The following is a 12,534-nucleotide window of genomic DNA, read 5'->3' as shown; positions in this document are numbered from 1 at the left end:
CAGGTTACAGACTCCACTAACCCAGAAATAGTACCTCGGGTTAAGAACTTTGCTTCAGGATGAGAACAGAAATTGTACAGCGGTGGTGCGGCAGTGGCAGCAGCGGGAGGCCCCACTAGCTAAAGTGGTACCTCAGGTTAAGAACAGTTTCAGGTTAAGAACGGACCTCCAGAATGAATTAAGTTCTTAACCCGAGGTACCACTATATATACGAAAAAAAGAAAAGAAAAAGGCTATAGGAAGCTGCTGTTCTGATAATAGATAATAATTTGCGGTGTTGAGTTTGCTTTTCTTGTATTGTTGTTATCATTTTCTGCACCATCACAGGTTTCATTATTGCTGAACATGGTTGAAGATTAAAAAATGGACCCAGTAGAAACAGGAGGAATTGCCAACATTTGGGTAGGCAGCAACCAAAAGAGCATCACAGTTGATGGCCAGCAGACCAACAGTACGGACATACATTCTGTGACCGACACAACTACAACCCCCAGAAACACACCTACGCTTCAGAACACAGCTCCCATTGATGAAGACATTGTTACCTCTGAAGCCACATTTGCCATAACATCTAAAAGCATCACCACAGCTCACCCTAACCCAAACACCATACATCAAAAGCACATCAGCCCAGCCCTTGAGAATGATACTGCTACTGTTGGCCGTAGGGGGAGAGACACTTCGGCGAAAAGCCACATCAGCATCGCGAAAGCAGCTCGTAGCACGTCATCTTCTAGAGATGCACCTGGAGAAGTCTCACGTTGGGGGTCCTCTCTCAAATCCAAAGATGCTAATTCCACAGCTTCTGAAGATGCATTGAGCAAAGGATGTGTTATCAAGGCGAGCTGTGCTGAAAATAAGGCATCTGCAACTGAGGAGACCAGCACAGTTCTTGGAAAGATCCCCACCACGGGTGACAATTTCTACAAAGCTCCCAGAAATATGGCTATGGATGAAAGCAACAGGGACACTGCTGTCGCTGTCACTCCTGGAATCAGCTGCACTCCGACAATTGCGCTAGGAGATATTTGCAACAGGAAAGTTCCTGGTCCTGGAGAGAGCAATAGCATCACTTCTGGAGAAAAGGCAATTGATAGCTCATTCTCTGGAGAGGTCTTCAATACTGGAAACACTGCAATTGCTGCCACATTGTTCAGTTCTCTGTTTCAAAGGTTGGCTATTTGAAGTCCATCTTAAAGATGAAGAGAATCAGATGCAAAAACTGTATGATTTAAAGAATAGGCAACAATGTCCTTGCCAAACTTAAGAATGAAAAATATTTTTTAAATAAATGAATTCTGGAAGACTAAATAGTTGACCATGCAACATAGCTTGACTGAATGGGGAAAGTCCGAAAGATACCAACTTGCCTGAATAAGAAGCACACATGATACACACATGGACCCTGGGAATATGATTGTGAAAACGCTTTCCCATAGCAAATCTGAAGAACACAGGCATAACTTGGATTCCTATTTGGCAAAATTTCATGGTGTTTCTGAAAGTGATTTGTGTTCCAAAATCACATCATGTGCTTTCTGGGAAAACTCCATTTGGGCTAGTTCCCACATCTCACTAAACCAGTTGTTTAGAAGAGGTGCCTAAGGTTCCCATCCCTGACTTATAAATTCCTCTGTGTAAGCTCATAGTTGCACACGTTGCTTTTTTGGGGACCAGATTGTCTTGAAATTCTCCTTAGCTCTTGACCATCTCAACACCATGAAGACTCTCCTGTGCATGGGCCTCCTGTGCATGGGCCTCCTCTTGGCCTTGTTTTCACCAGGTGAGTAGAAACCAGACATCCTGGGTTCCATTAGTTTCCTCTGGAGTAGGGAATGGCCAGTGGGGCAAGAGCAAGGGAGGTCAATAATGTCATGTGCCTAGAGACAGAATAATGAATAAATGAATATTGCGATAAAGAGCAGGAGGATCTGAGACTATAATCTCTGAAGAAACCTATGAGATAAAGATTTGGAAGCTCCCGGAGATTTCTAATTCCCCTCCTTTGATGGTCCTATTTAGCGGGCTAGAACTGACTGGGGGGTGTCATGAGAACTTGGTCATTTGGAAGATTAGGAATGGGAGAGAGGACCAGAGATCCATCGAATAGGTAGGGAGAATTCCTGGATCATTTAGATAAAGTTGCTCTTGCAAGGATGCTCTGCTGGGGCTTAGATTGCTCCATTAAGGAGCAAATTGGGCATGCAGGCAAGGGGTTGTGGAAGCTTCCATGATTTACCATGCCATGACTTCATGCCTCTGGGATTCTTTTCCAACACAGACCTATTTCTGATTTAAGAGTCCAGCAGGAGGGTGGGGAAAAGAGCATGAGTGACAGACAGAGAGCAGAAATGTCAGGAATGGGAGGAAGGTCTAGAACTCCTTTTGTGCTAGTTTTGCGGTTTAAAAGGCAGCCCTCAAACACAGCACAGGAACGTTTTGTATGTTTGGGGTAAAACAGTGGCCAAACTCTAATGGATATTACCATCACATTCTGCTTGAGATGAATTAAATGGTAATTGGGAACTCCAAATGTGTGTCATTTATCTCTTTTATCTCTGGTCGGGGACAGAGGGTGGCACTAGGGAGGGAAATGTCGTCGCGCCACTCCTTGCTGTGTGGAGTACCGCAGGGCGCAATTCTCTCCCCGATGCTTTTAAACATCTTTATGCACCCCCTTGCCCAGATTATCTGGAGCTTTGGGCTGGGCTGTCACCAATATGCTGATGACACTCAGCTCTATCTGCTGATGGATGGCCACACCGACTCGGCCCCGAACACACTGACCGGATGCTTGGAAGCTGTGGCTGGATGGATTCGTGGGAGCTGATTGAAACTAAATCCTTCAAAGACAGAGGTCCTATGGCTAGGTAGGGATGGCATGGGGATGAGGGACCAACTCCCTTCTCTTGCGGGGGCACAATTAGTGCCACTACCTTCCGTTAAGAGTTTGGGTGTAATCCTTGACGCCTCCCTTTCCATGGAGGTGCAAGTTACAGCAACAGCCAAGGCGACATTTTTCCACCTTCGCCGCATCAAGCAGTTGGTCCCTTACCTTTCCCGCCCCGACCTGGCCACAGTGATCCATGCGATGGTCATCTCCAGGCTTGACTACTGTAATTCGCTCTACGCAGGGCTGCCCTTGAAGCTGTCCCAGAAACTCCAGCGGGTACAGAATGCTGCAGCAAGGCTCCTCACGGGGTCTCTGCGATAGGAGCATATTCACCTAGTGCTTTTCAAGCTGCACTGGCTCCCGGTGGAGTACAGGGTCAGATTTAAGATGCTGCTTTTGACCTTTAAAGCCCTTCACGGTCTAGGACCCTCGTACCTACGGGACCGCCTCTCCTGGTATGCCCTACGGAGAGCCTCAAGGTCCATAAATAACCACACCCTAGTGGTCCCAGGCCCTAAGGAAGTTAGATTGGCTTCAACCAGAGCCCGGGCCTTTTCAACTCTGGCTCCGGCCTGGGGGAACGCTCTGCCTCATGAGACCAGGGCCCTGCAGGATCTGATTTCTTTCCGCAGGGCCTGTAAGACAGAGTTGTTCTGCCTGGCCTTTGGCTTGGAGCCAATTTGATTCCCTCCCTCCCTCTCTTTCTTTTTTCTTTTCCTTCTCCTCCTGCAATGAGGCTACATTTTAATATTTTAATGTTCCATTATTTTAATGTTGTTTTTTTTTTTTTTTTAAGTTGTAATCATTCATCTTGTTTTTATTATTGCTTGTAAGCCACTCTGAGCCCGGCCTTGGCTGGGGAGGGCAGGGTATAAATAAAAAAATATTATTATTATTATTATTTACTGTATGTGGAGCCATGGCATCTTTACATTGTAAATCCAGCTTTGCATCATGTGTGAAAAGGCCTCCTAGGGAAGTAAAAAGGGTGTGAAGGCTGCAATACGAAATGTTCTGCCTGTGAAGGAAGCCCTTTTGAATTAATTTGGGTGTACTTCTTTGTAGACATGTCTAGCATTGTGCTAAGAGAGATTTCAGATAGCCTCTGCATGCAGTGCTTCCCCCAAGCAGGAGGTGTTGCTGAAAGGCTCATTGGCACCAAATACATGGCATACACTGCAACCAGAGGACCAGTGTATTTAGTAAGGAATCCTGGATTTCCTAGTCCTAGAGAAAGCAATGTCTTCACCTCTCTTTCAGCTGTGAAGCTCTCCTTCCTGTAGATGAAAAGCCCCCAACTGGAGTGTTCTGACTGTAGGGAGGGGCTGAACTGCCCCAGCATCCATTGGACCCTGTACTTGACTGCTGTGAGCCCTGCCTCCTTCACCTCCTGCACTTGCCAGGATGCTCTGCTGGGGCTTAGATTGCTCCATTAAGGAGCAAATTAGGTATGCAGGCAAGGGGTTGTGGAAGCTTCCATGATTTACCATGCCATGACTTCATGCCTCTGGGATTCTTTTCCAACACAGACCTATTTCTGATCTGAGAGTCCAGCAGGAGGGTGGGGGAAAGAGCATGAGTGACAGACAGGGAGCAGAAATGTCAGGAATGGGAGGAGGGTCTAGAACTCCTTTTGTGCTAGTTTTGCAGTTTAAAATGCAGACCTCACACCCAGCACAGGAACGTTTTGTGTGTTTGGAGGAAATAAGTGGCCAAACTCTAATGTGTTTTACCAACACATTTGGCTTGAGATGAAATAAATGCTAATTGGGAACTCCAAATGTGTGTCATATATGTGGAGCCGTGGCATCTTTACATTGTAAATCCAGCTTTGTATCATGTGTGAAAAGTCCTCATTAGGGTCAAGTGGGGCAGATTGATACAGAAAAATTCATTCTCATATTTCATATAACAAAAATGAGTGAAATAACAAAAATTTTAGCTTGATGCATGGCATAACTAATCAATATTATAATAGCAATCAAAAGAACCATTAAAGGTAGAAGATAATGAGAATATAATGACTTCAGTAACAAAATGGGTTATGTATCATTCTGCCCCACCTACGGGGCACTTTGATACATTAGATGGGGCACTTTGATACAAAGCGTAAATTGTATGAGAATGATAATTATTTGCAAAAATGTAATGAAAAAACAATTTTTATTGTGAGAGATCATAATCAGCCTTATAATGTATTAATTAAAATCTAAATTACGTATCACAACTAACAGTGTTTCACACATATCATAGACTTTATGGCAGGTTTTCTTAACAAAACATCATAACTTATCTTAATCTTTCCTCAAACACCTATCTATTTTTTTAAAAAAAGTCACATTACCAAGTAAAAAAACAATAATTTAAACAAAATGCTTATAAAAAATAAGATAATTGCTTAATGTTTAGCTTCTATTGCACATTATATCAGTTAAGTCAATAGAAAAAGAATAAAGGGGTGCTGTTTGAGATGTGCCCTTTGGGAAATTTGGTTTTGGCAATGACCGCTCCCTTCTTAAAACGGGGGCCGCCCTTTGCGTGGACGCGCGCAGCCCCTAGATCTGAAGCGGCTCCAACAGCATATGCTTGGCCTCAGGTGGGATACCTAGAGGTCTCCGCCTACCTCAGTCAGTTGTCCAATCCCACCTGGGGAAAGTGTTGCCAAGGAGACCAGGCCAGGTAGGGGAGGGATTACCTGCCCACACAATAGAGGGAGGATCTTACCTGGGAATCCTCACTTGGCTCCAGAGCTTCTCCCGCCCTACCCACCCTCAGTTAATGTCTTATTTTGCAGGTTAACTTTTCTTCACAGGTTTTGCAGGTTAGCTTTTCTTCACAGGTATGCGGGCGCTGCTACGGTAAGGTCGCTGTTAAAGGGGCAGAAAGGAATTTCCCTGCATTGGCAGGTTTCGCCTTTCCCATAGCAAAACGTCACAACTTTGGCGCTATCAGGCCTTGGGCGGAATCCTTTAGTCCATCTTCCTCTTTGCGGTGGCGATACCAGGGTTCCCCGTTAGAGGGGTTTCTGAAGGGAGGCTTTGACCGTACGCCGAAAGGTCGTCATTGAAATCAGCACTTGCCTTATCTTCTGCAATGGGGAAGACAAACATATGAGATCTGGGTTTTCCCCTGAGATATGACACTTGATAATCAGTCATATTATATTTAGAAATGACTTTGGCCAATGTAGTAAACAACAGTCTTTTTTTCTTTTCAAATTTGTTCAGTTAAGGGATTTCATGCAAACTTGTATATTGGGGCACTATTGTACACTAGCAGGGCACTTTTATATGTATCAATGTGCCCCGTGTCTTAGTGTATCAAAGTGCCCCAACGGACATTTTCAGAAAAACTAACAATTATTAATAAAACCACAGAATTTATTTTAAAATCACATGTAATCCTGATTACTGAGTGGAATAATTTACCTTTGGCATTTTTAAATCTTAACTAAATGAGTCACTCAGAGGAGAAGATGGTGAAATGCAAACGGGGACACAGAAAGGGCTGAACTCCTCAATGCCTTCTTTGCCTCAGTCTTCTCCGATAAAGAAAACAATGCCCGACCTGAAGAATTTGGAGCAAATGATTCAGCAGAGGAAACACAGCCCAGAATAACTAAGGAGATAGTACAAGAATACTTGGCTAGTTTAGATGTATTCAAGTCTCCAGGGCCAGATGAACTGCATCCAAGAGTATTAAAAGAACTGGCAGATGTAATCTCAGAACCACTGGCAGTCATCTTTGAGAATTCCTGGAGAACAGGCGAAGTCCCGGCAGACTGGAGGAGGGCAAATGTTGTCCCTATTTTCAAAAAGGGGAAAAGAGAGGACCCAAATAATTACCGCCCAGTCAGTCTGACATCAATACCAGGGAAGATTCTGGAGCAGATCATTAAGCAAACAGTTTGTGAGCACCTAGAAAGGAATACTGTGATCACCAATAGTCAGCATGGATTTCTGAAAAATAAGTCATGTCAGACTAACCTGATCTCGTTTTTTGGCAGAATTACAAGCCTGGTAGATGAAGGGAACGCAGTGGATGTAGCCTACCTTGATTCCAGCAAGGCATTTGACAAGGTGCCCCATGATATTCTTGTAAAGAAGCTGGTAAAATGCGGTCTTGACTATGCTACCACTCAGTGGATTTGTAACTGGCTGACTAACCGAACCCAAATGGTGCTCATCAATGGTTCCTCTTCATCCTGGAGAAGAGTGACTAGTGGGGTGCCACAGGGTTCTGTCTTGGGCCCAGTCTTATTCAACATCTTTATCAACGACTTGGATGATGGACTCAAGGGCATCCTGATCAAATTTGCAGATGACACCAAACTGGGAGGGCTGGCTAACACCCCAGAGGACAGGATCACACTTCAAAACGACCTTGACAGATTAGAGAACTGGGCCAAAACAAACAAGATGAATTTTAATAGGGAGAAATGTAAAGTATTGCACTTGGGCAAAAAAAATGAGAGGCACAAATACAAGATGGGTGACACCTGGCTTGAGAGCAGTACATGTGAAAAGGATCTAGGAGTCTTGGTTGACCACAAACTTGACATGAGCCAACAGTGTGACGCGGCAGCTAAAAAAGCCAATGCAATTCTGGGCTGCATCAATAGGAGTATTGCATCTAGATCAAGGGAAGTGATAGCGCCACTGTAATCTGCTCTGGTCAGACCTCACCTGGAGTACTGTGTCCAGTTCTGGGCACCACAGTTCAAGAAGGACACTGACAAACTGGAACGTGTCCAGAGGAGGGCAACCAAAATGGTCAAAGGCCTGGAAACGATGCCTTATGAAGAACGGCTAAGGGAGCTGGGCATGTTTAGCCTGGAGAAGAGGAGGTTAAGGGGTGATATGATAGCCATGTTCAAATATATAAAAGGATGTCACATAGAGGAGGGAGAAAGGTTGTTTTCTGCTGCTCCAGAGAAGCGGACACGGAGCAATGGTTCCAAACTACAAGAAAAAAGATTCCACCTAAACATTAGGAAGAACTTCCTGACAGTAAGAGCTGTTCGACAGTGGAATTTGCTGCCAAGGTGTGTGGTGGAGTCTCCTTCTTTGGAGGTCTTTAAGCAGAGACTTGACAACCATATGTCAGGAGTGCTCTGATGGTGTTTCCTGCTTGGCAGGGGGTTGGACTCGATGGCCCTTGTGGTCTCTTCCAACTCTATGATTCTATGATTCTATTCTATGATTCTACGTAAAACAGTATTGGAACACTTTTACATTTTACATAATTTTTTAGTTTCCCGTGCTAAATACATACTGTCAGGGAACTGCCATCGGAGCCAAGAGTGGAGGTAAGGCTCCCCAATGACGCTGGAGAGGGGACCAGCAGGGGGAGAGAGAGCACTTCCTCTGGAGAAGGAAATCAGCGTGCCGCCAGGAAGAAAGGGGAGCCTGAGAGGGCTTCGGAGGGAGGGCTCCGAGACTCTTCCACCGAGACCAGCGGGGAGAGCACAGGACCTCCGCTAGGCACGCCCACTCTGCGCAGAAAGCTTCCGTGCAGGGAGGCTAGGTGGAGACTTGGTGTCAAAGAGCTTTTATGTTGGAAGAAGTTCAGGAAATGCCCACTGACGGATTCTGCCAGTGACTAAGACAGCCACTGAGTAAGGGCTGTCCAGCCAGGGAAAGGTTTAGCCGGACAACGCAGTCTGGAGCAGTTGCGGCTTACGCACAAGCAACCCCAATTCCCATTACACATACCGACTGTCTTCAAATGCCAGTGGCTAACTGGCGGGTGGCACGGTCCCAACTGTTGTACTCACACATGTATAGACACGTTTTAGTGATGTTGTGACACGAATAACATTTCTTGATATTGAAATATTGTTGGTGTATCAATGTGCCCTGTGCATCAATGTGCCCCGCTTCCCCCTACTTACTTACAAATTACTTACAAAAACGAACATTAAGAATGTTGGTTAAAACAAAGTTAAGGGAAGTGTAAAGTATGTGAAGGCTGCAATACCAAATGTTCTGCCTGGGAAGGAAGCCCTATTGAATTCATTTGGGTGTGCTTCTTTGTAGACATGTCTAGCATTGTGCTAAGAGGGATTTCAGATGGCCTCTGCATGCAGTGCTGACACCGAGGGGAAGGTGGTGCTGAAAGGCTCATTAGCACCGATACATGACATGCACTGCAACCAGAGGACCCAAGTAAGCACATCATGCATTAAAATATGCTTGTAATAATCAGAGCAAAGAACATTACCTCAGCTTATTTTGGGGAGGTGTAACTCCCGTGACTGGCATTTACCCTGCAGCTTTGAGGCAGAGAGGGGCAAGTGAAGTCTGGCAGTGCTGGCTATACTGCATGGGGACAGCAGCTGAGTAGGGGCCAGCCCTAGATGGCTCTGCTGGAGCGCATAGGCAAAGGCCCATTCTGAGGCTCCTAAAGACTGATTCTACTCCTCAATGAATGGGCCAGGGGATGGCCTATTGGGGGATATTCTGGGGCCTCTGAATATTCTACTTTGGTTTCAAGGAGGAATGAAGGAAACCCCCATCTCTTTTACACAATGAAATGTCAAATTAACCATGCAGGCAGAATTACACATATCTTCTCAGAAAGAAGTAAAACCTGCCAGAAATCGGGATGACATATGAGCAGTTGGAGCTAATCCATTAATATAATTCAGTTTTCAAATCCTTCAAATTCCTTACATACGTAAGTTTAATGAATGCATGAAGGGGTTAATGCCATAGAGTAAGTTGTCCTGCCAGTCTTAGCCAGGTCAAAAAGGAGGTTTCTTGTGACATAAAATAGTGGTACTGACCTCTTGTGATCTTCTGTCCTCTCTGTAGGGGCGCCACTACAATGTATGACCTGTCAATATAATGCATACAATAGATGTATCTCACGAGAGCCACGTTTTTGTCCAGGCAATGCTTGTCGTGAAGTTGTTATGGAACTCGATATATGTGAGTTAGGTTTCTTTCTTTCATTTCATGTCTGGCGGGTGGGGGGGATTTCTTAAAATTGGCAAAATGTCCAGGTTTTTGCAATCAAAGCCTGGAAGTGTATGGTTTTGGGGTGATTTTTCAAAAAAAAAAAAAAAGGTCAATAACATGTTGTGTCCAGAATGCTATATGTTGAAATATGCTAAGTCTCTCTCAAGATATCTCTGGCAGGAAACAGGCCTAGCAAAGATTCCAGCACATATAGTAAGGTCAGCAATCCATCCAGATTTTCTGGACCCTGTCATATTCCTGCATGAACCTGGGATGTTGTAGGAATCCATTGACAATGGATAATCAATCAAATAAATTATATATATTCCAAATTAAAGAATTTCAAAGGGGACTTCCCATGTTCTGGATCTTGGGAGAAAGAAAGTTTCTTTCGCTGTTTCTGCTTTCTTCTCTGTTGTTTTTTCCTCAGTTTCCAAATTCTGATCTTAACCTATTATCATGTCTTCACAATCACTTGTGTATGACCCTCTCGTGTTGAGCAAATCTATAGATCTGTTAACATGCAGGACGACAGTTTATTCTGTGTTGTTGTCCATCGGTAAGTTTTTCAGCGCAGTTCTCCCTTTTCGTTCCCCATCTTATCTTCGACTCTAGGCTGCTTTCCAACTGTCCTTCATTTAGTAAGATTATTGACACGGCAATCTCTCAGGTTGTTTAACTAGCTGTTATTCCAAAGATAGGTCTTCCATAGAATCTCAGTGCTATAGGGTATATTTCACAGTCAGTAATTATTTGGTGATTGTTTGGTGCCTCCAAAATCCAACCTGCTCCCCCAGGCCCTAGGGAAGTCTGCTAAAATCAAAGATCCACCCTCACTTCCACCTTTTATAACAATAACCTGTGCAGGCAAATGCACTGTTTTGTGTGAAATATTTCCCAAGTTATAATCCAACAAGTGTTTTTACACCCACCCCCCGCCTGGGGAAGTCATTTTTTTCTTCTTCTGCACCACAACTGATAGACACCATTTTCTCAGACCGAGGCTCCTTCATCGTTTGCCAAGTCTAATTAGAACTTCCACAGAGGACTGCACAGTCAAATAGCATATTAATGTTAGAAGTCCTCCTGTGTTCTGTTTAGATAATTAATTCTCTCTTAGTGAGGTTTGGCATGTAACAGCCACTGTAGAAGAATAATAGCTGCTCAGCTCACGTAAATCCAAAACACAATGATAAAAGTCTTTTTCAGATGAAAGTCTTGGCATCCAGTGCCTGGTTCATTAAGCAGGTCTTTTTTTTTATCTCCTTCTTTCCAGAACACACCAGTTTCTTAGATCGAATTTTAATAATTTTTAGAAAACAGGGATCTCCCGGTTTGTGACAATGGTTCTGGAGAGTTCCTAGTTCGTGCTGTGCTCAGCACCCAGCATCCCTGCACCCACATTCTGTAGTGAGTGGCCGATAACGGATAATCTGTGGGTGACGGTCTGCCCCCCTTATACTGGGGGGAGGAGCAGGACTAATTGCTCCCATATTAACCCTGAATTACTTGCATGACTGGGGTCCGATCTCATGGAAAAGCAGCCAAATCCCATGGCCAGAAGCTGGAAGTCCAGCAGCTCTTCACTCTCAATGTGATGTTTCCAGAAAATCATCTCCCCTTTTCTTCCCTGCATCGGAAGACCAAGGAACAGGTATCAGATGTGCCATAAAATATTCAGAAAGGACTAGCAGAATGATGAAGCTGAAGACATTTGGCATACGTTTAAATCCGAATGCCTTTTCCAAATGTCATTACAATGCTTAGTTGAAATGTCACATGAAAAAAAGAAAGAAAAACAACCTGTGTCAGAAGTGCTGGAAACTCTTACTGCATCAATGTACAGCTTTAAATTAAAGACTTTCCAATTAATTTATGTATTTAAAATTCTGATTTTGCCACTCTACTCTGGGGCAAAAATGATTGACTTGATAATTCTTTCTCATTCTTCTTCACAGTTGAAACGCTCCCCAGACTAACTCAATACAGTGACTGTGTTAACACTGAGGATTGTATCCCAGGCTTTTTTGGTTATGCTGCTATTTTTATGGGATTTTTTGCGATGAGAACCGAGTGCTGCTATACTGACCTATGCAATGAAAATCCTATCAAGTGTAAGAATCCTTTTATTTTGGACACTTTTTGTATCCATAATTCTTTAACCATAGGCAAACTACAACTGGGTCAAAGATTTGTCTTCCTAGCGCCTCAGGAAAACTAAAATCTGAGGTTGGCGTATGGTGCTTTTTCATTTGGTAGTCAAATCTTGCAACCCACAAAGCATGTAGTAGGATAATGAAATAAGCAATAACCCTCATAAAATGTCAAGACTAGAACCTCTACACACTGGATCCTATTTAAGGCTGTCCCCCCCCCCCAATGCACAGGAGACTTTGTTGTAGTAACCTTTGGTGAGATGAAAGAGAATAAGGCAAAATTCAACATGGACAAAAATTGCAGCATTTTCATTTCATTGTTGGGGCAGGGAAGGTATGAACCCAGTAGCCTCATGCCCAACAAATAATGCTGTTAAAGTTGATGATCAGAATGAAGTTTATCATAGCTGATAATCACTCTGGATGGCTTCCAACATATTAAAACCACAACAAACATCATCAACAACCCAGTACATACCCAATAGCATCCTTCCCAACAAATTAGCTTGTTGGTGATGATGAT

General features: G+C 43.9%; 1 long non-coding RNA gene across 1 annotated transcript; it reads left to right on the top strand.

The window, feature by feature from the left end:
* The first annotated feature begins 1,664 nt into the window (after positions 1-1,664).
* Positions 1,665-11,944, top strand: LOC307221814. The gene is made up of 3 exons (XR_013841545.1): positions 1,665-1,783; positions 9,709-9,825; positions 11,814-11,944. It is a non-coding gene; the product is annotated as an uncharacterized lncRNA (long non-coding RNA).
* Positions 11,945-12,534: the final 590 nt, after the last annotated feature.

This window comes from Podarcis cretensis (assembly GCF_951804945.1).
Source record: "Podarcis cretensis genome assembly, chromosome: 8".
In the NCBI taxonomy this organism is placed as follows: Eukaryota; Metazoa; Chordata; class Lepidosauria; order Squamata; family Lacertidae; genus Podarcis; species Podarcis cretensis.
The sequence above is the reverse complement of the archived record's forward strand: the minus strand, read 5'-3'. Positions and strand labels throughout refer to the sequence as shown.